This window comes from Argiope bruennichi, chromosome X1 (assembly GCF_947563725.1).
Source record: "Argiope bruennichi chromosome X1, qqArgBrue1.1, whole genome shotgun sequence".
NCBI lineage: Eukaryota > Metazoa > Arthropoda > Arachnida > Araneae > Araneidae > Argiope > Argiope bruennichi.
Window position 1 is genome coordinate 45,615,323 of NC_079162.1, and position 6,628 is coordinate 45,621,950.

Genomic DNA, 6,628 nt, shown 5'->3' on the forward strand with positions numbered 1-6,628 from the left:
GGTGGCTTGTAATAAATAGAAAAAAATTAAAATAGCTATTTTTTTTTAATATTTTATTTACATTATTGCTCTTGTCAGAAACACTGAAGAGTCTATATAAAGAAGGAGTTGAAAGTTTTGTATGAATTTGTGTAAATTTAATAAAACCAGAAATTCATAATGAATGAACAGTTTTAAAAATTTTTGTCAGACCCAAATAGTGCATGACGATTTCCGAGATAGCTGCGAATTTTTTCGATATTACAAACATTGGGCAATGCGAAATTATTGAACAATATTTTTATTCTGCTATTGTCGGAAATATTTTTACAATATTTATAATCTTGAAATATAGTTCCAATTAAAATAAATAACATTTTCAGTTTATATATGAAGGGATTGAATACTTCCACTTTCCCTCTGTAAAGATATTCATTTTTAAAGAATAATATATTCATTTTAATATTCTTCATAGCTGTCACGAAGCCTTTTTACCAAAAAATATTTAAGCTCATCATTTTATACTTGCAAAATAAATCATCAAGAATTTTTTTAACTTTATAATATGAATTTTTTTCCCTTCTTTTTTTTTTTTTTTTTGGGAAGGAAGAAGCGGTACTTGGCCCCTAAATTGAAAAATCAATATGCATTTATTTCTACAGAAGGTCGGAAAAACGGTCTCTTCGGTATTCTAAAGCTGATGATAAATCAGCTCACCCTCTGTTCAAATCCAATTATAAACTCGTTTCTATGTTAACTTTTAAACTGCGCTTATGTAATTAACTTTCACATTAATTGGTATAATGACGAGTAATTGATGAAGTAACTTAAATATTCACGCTTTCGCTTTAAATAAAGTAATGAGTTTCACCTAAATAAAACTAGATGGCGGTACTATCATCAATGAACTTATTCCTCGGATTCTAAAGAAAGTGAATAAAATAAATTTCGTTTTTTTATTTAACAAAGCGAAAAAATAATGCGATTATTTATTAATTTTTCATTGTGAGGCTTTCCCCCCCCCCTTCTTTTTCAGAACGGCAAATTCAACGTTTTGGATGTTCAGTTTGAATATACAGTTACTAACCAAAAGGTTTTGCAAACCATTTATTTCATAAGCGATTTTTGAAGATGCAAGTTACTGAATGCGATTCATGTTGATTGCCGGGATATCAAGATGCTTGATGGAAAAAAAAAAAGGTATAAATTTAAATTTTTTGTTGAAAAGTTGCACAAAAATTTTTTCCATATGCAATCGAAATGCTGTTACATTTAGATGTATCATCTCCACATGATTTTAAGATTGGAATACATAGTAGTGGTGCAAGGATGGATAGCACGGGGGGAGGGGGGGGGGTTACAGTTTATTCCCCTTTGATTTTTAAAATGATGGGGAAAAATAAATTTGATTTTTAAAATGCAATGTAAATGAAAAAAATTGTCTTTTTTGGTGGGCGAGCGCCTTAATTGGCATAAAGAAGAAAGGCGGATTTAAGATACATATTTGACAGACACTATAAATTTCTTCATTTTTGTGAAGACTTGCACCAGTGGCAAAGCAAAGATGATATGATGCAACATATAATTTTTTTCGATCCCTCGTCATATTTAGCGCAATAAATTTGTTACGTTTTTTGTTTTCGCGGCACACCCTGATGTTTCTGGAATCAGAATTCCTCTTTTCCTCCTTTGATAGTATGTCACAAGCCGTGTTCTAACGACCTGTGAGTCTGCAGACAGGGCACACTTTCCCCTCTTTTGCGGTTTTCTGAGGTTTTTTGATGTTCGTTCAGTTTGCAGACGTCGGTAAACTGGACAGGCATCAAAGAAACCCGGAAAACCGCAAAAGAAGGGCAAGAGAGGAAAATGTGCCCTGTATGCAGACTCGCAAGAACACGGCTACAGACTTACCATAATCTGCCATTTCAAGAATTGCGATGCCGGCGTCCTGACCTAGGGGTAGCGCGTCTGCCCCATGATCTGAGCGTCCCGGGTTCGAGTCCTGGTTGTTCCTTCCCTGTGTTCTGTGAGTGTCATCTTCATATGAGCTAGAAGTCAGACTTCTGCCCTAGGGTGCTCACAGGTCTTTACCCTCAGAAGCTACAGCAGCCCTTTTCTGGGGTAACGTGGACACGACATCATCATCAAGAATTGCGGTTGAGGTGACATTTATTGTTGCCATGCCATTGCCCCCAGAATTATAAATGCAGCAGCCGTGCAAACATTATTCCTAAAAATTAATGTACGTACTATTTGAATTTCGAGTCTTCTGTCTCAAGTGAAGAAATAGATCCACAGCCTTTTCAAAAAGGTGACTGAAAATCTATTAACTATACTGAATTATACGATTAACGATATAAACTGCAAAAATAATTTATTTCAATATTTAATATCAAGGCAACTGGAAACACTGAAGTTAAATAAATTTTATTTCCTGATTGATGGAAATAGACTAGGGGCATAAGTAGCGTAGTGACCGGTCAGCACGGGGATTATGCAAACCACTCCGGCGCCAATCTTATAGAGCACCATGGAGACAAAATAGTAGTGCGATTATACGTTGTTAGAGAGCAAAAAAAAAAAAAAAAAAAAAAAAAAAAAAGCCGAGGCATGGCATTATCTCCGCTAAGAAATTGTTGGGCTTATACATGAATTTTTCAGCATTGCTTTTGTAGCAGTCTCCTTGTTTCAGAAAAAAACATTTCCTGGATGTAGCAGTTGATTTTACAGAAATTAAAATATACTATAATTTTTTATCAATGAATAATACATAAAATTATGTAACGAAACATTTCTTATCTACTGTAATTTTAATCATCAGGAAATTGATTTATTTAAATTATTGTTTATAATCATGTGACGACGCACTGGAAAAGATGCTAATTGTTCAGAAAAAGCAGCATTAACGCGAAATTCTTTTTGAAACCCACGAAAAAAAAAAAAAAAAACTTACAATTTCTGCAACAAGCGTACGGAGATTATTGCTTATCGTATTGATTAGTTTCAAAATACTGGAAAGGAGTCTAATGACCATGTACTTGTCGACGCAGTTAATCGAAAATAGAGACGAACATTGAAAAAGTTGATAATATTATTAGGAAGAACTGCCGCTTGAACATAAGAGAAGTGTCTGAATCTACCAAGAAATGTTTGACAGATTATGCACAATTGTTTTAACATGAAAAAAGTGTGTTCAGAGTCGGTAATTAAAAATTTTATATCTAAACTGAAGAAAGATGGGAAAGAATTTTATTCACATTTCCGGCAGAACATTGAATATTTATATTTAAAGTCGTAAAATTTCGATACAGAAGTTTCAAAATTAGTTACAAATGATGTTAAAAAATGGCGCTATGCGTTGTAGTCACAGTACCCTAAGGAATTCGAGGAAAGGTTAAAAACTGTTTGCACACATAACACAATCGATTCAAAATATGAGCTTTCTTCAGCATAGAGATAGCGCATATGAAGAAATAAATTTTCAGTCATCATGTGAAGTGTTGATGATGTCGTGCCCGCATTACCACTGAAAGGGGGTGCATTAGCTTCTTGAGGTAAAGACCCCTGAGCACCCGAGGGCAGAAGTCTGACTTCTAGTTCATATGAAGATGAAACTCGCACAACCCCTTTTTACAGGGGGCACATTCACACACCTCACATATAGATGAAGAACAACCATGTCCGAACCGGGATTCGAACCCGGGACGTCCAGATCACGGGGAAGATGCGCTACCCCTATGCAAGGACGCCGGCATCATTTCAAGTGTGTCAACGAAAATAGATGCACATACCGCATAAATCAACTGTTTGTTCCAGTGTTGTGTGATTGTTCCGGAAAACACTGTCCTTCAATGTGCTCTACAAAATGTAGTCGGAACCATAAAAATCCGGTAAGCACGAATGCCAATTCATGTCTGCTCTGGTAAATATGGAACGGTTTTCTATTCTGTATTCATGGAAATATTTCCCAAGAAAGACAAAAACAGCTGGTGTACGATGTGGCGGATCCCACTTTGCATAAACCATGCAGGCTTATCGATCATATGATGTTTATAGTGTGATGAAATATAATTGCAAAACCGTAATGCACTTTCAGTAACGATCGTGTCTTGCAAGAAATGCTTCAGAGCATTTTTGTAACTGTCTAACTCTGCAACTGCAGCATACGGCGTTACCGTCATCAATATTTGTAACTACTCCATAAAACTTTTATGGCTTTCAAAAAAAAAAAAAAAATACCAGTAGTTTCATTCATCTATCTCTATTGTCGAATTATTTAATTTTAAATGAGGCAATCCATTGTGGGACAACCTTCTGTGATCCTGAAACTGAGAGCTAATTAATGCCCAGAAAGAGCCCAGCTCACCCCGTTAAATAAATTTCATATATAGGCATGTGTGATAGTTGTGGTTGGTTTCTCATCCTCAGAGAAATTATGCAAGTCGACAAGATACCAGAAAGTCATAGAGTCTAACAGCAATATTGAACAAATATCTTTACAGCTCTGTGTGAATAGATTCAAAAAAGATTATCTGATCAACAGAGATTCACATTATGGCTTCTTAACTAACAGTGAAGTCACTGTCAAAATGTTTGTCTAGGTAAAGGATCGTAGTATTTGTAGGGAAGTCAATGCTAAAAGGACTAGATTTCAGATTGTAGATGCAAAAACGAGGAGGTGATGGAAAATTCGTATGAAGCAAATATGTGGATTGAGGAGGCTAGTACATTGAAGGCAATGACAACAAAAAATTGAAGTTTTAAAGCACCAAACCAGTTATTTTCTAACCATATCTCGGATATCTTTGTTTTCAACTTGTGCATTCAAAGTTTAATTACTTTAACGTTCATTCGCCAAGTTGCAATAAATGCAGTGAACTTCTTTAAACCCTCTGACTGAGTAATTTTTTAAAATCACAATTTAGATGTGATGTTTGTTTGAAAAATATTTGAATTTATTTCCAAAGTGAACTGATACTATATGTTACACGATAATAATATAATAAAAATCTGCATTCATTAAATTAAACACACTAAACTGCGAAAAACGTGGGATGCAATAGAAAATGGACCGATTGCCAAATCTCGGAAAAAGTAGCCGGAGGGTTAAAAGGGTGAACTAACTATTCCATCCTAAATTAAGAGTGTTCCTCGTGTGAAATAGTTCTGTCACAATTTGAAGTTCACAGGTGACACACATTGCTTCATGCCTACTATTCTCAAAACAATCGTAAACGAGGACCATCTAAAGCATTAAATTCAATAACTTTGGTCTTCTAAAAACCATGTGAAGACAAATAAAAAATTTTAAATTATTTTTATTGCAATCTTCTAGTGGTTTTTCATATTTATATGTACAGGTTAACAACATTACATATATTAATTTAGTATGGTATCGTATTAATTTTGTTTTTAATTGAACCCCCATGTGTTGGAACAACTTCTAAAGATGACGAGATTTTATTATTAATAACTGAATACGATTTTAAATTTTAGAAAAATGACTAGTACAACATTGCACCAAAGATTCTTCAGCTCCATTAAATACCAATAATTTAGTTGAATATCTTTACTCCAAAATCACAAGAACTTCTTACAGCTGTGTAACTAAGGTGAAGTTGGCAAGGCAAATGCCCTGGGCAGCATTACCAAAGGGTGTAAAATTAAGGAATAAAATTTCTTTTTAATTCATTCCTCAGATTCTTATCTCTCAATTTAATATATCAATATATTTGATTAATCTCGAAACTTCAAAAATTCAAATTACGAAGTTTCCTACTCAAACTTTAATATTGACAAATGAGTCATGAACGTTTAAAATAAATTTTTGGATCAGTAAGCAAAAGCAGATACATAGCCGTGATATAAAGGAAAGGATAATGCAAGTAGTATTTATTGAAACTATATTTTCTAGTCTATGCATTTTATATTGATAAAAAAAAAAATTGACATCGAACTCGATATAAATAAGGTTTCATGTTTTAGGGTTGATTATCGAACACTCCCATTAGTCAACATAAGTGACAAACTGGAAGCCCCGGACAGAATAAAAAATTATCAATCAGGTATTTTTGGCAACTTCTTGAGACATGATTGAGCTTATTTCATTGCATGTTCAAATAACAGAACAACAATGAAAGAAATCTTGGTAAGTTTTTAATGAAAAGACTAAAGTTGGGCTTGAAAGTGAATTATTTGATGGAGATGCAGCTGTTTTACAAACTGATTCAGTTTAAGAAATTTTATAGGCAAAAAGATTGAATATATTATTTATAGACTGCACAGTATTTGCAATGAATATTTAATCGAAAATCTTCTATATATTTACAAAACAGCAATAAAACGTGAAAATTCTAAATATTTTCATATACTGAAAATGAGTGCCAAAATCTTAATTTCAAAGTGGCACTCTTTGATTAAATATATATATATATATATATATATATTATATATATATATTTTCAATGGCTGCGATATCGATCGATGCATTATTTTTTAGATTAATTTGATGAAGGAAAAAGAAAGAAAAGAAACGCGAAAAACGTAGTGAAGACGGATCATATTAATTAAAAGGATGTTTTAAATTTAATCCCCCCCCACCAACATAAAGTTTCGATAGGTAGAACAGGAAAATTGGTTTAAAAAAAAA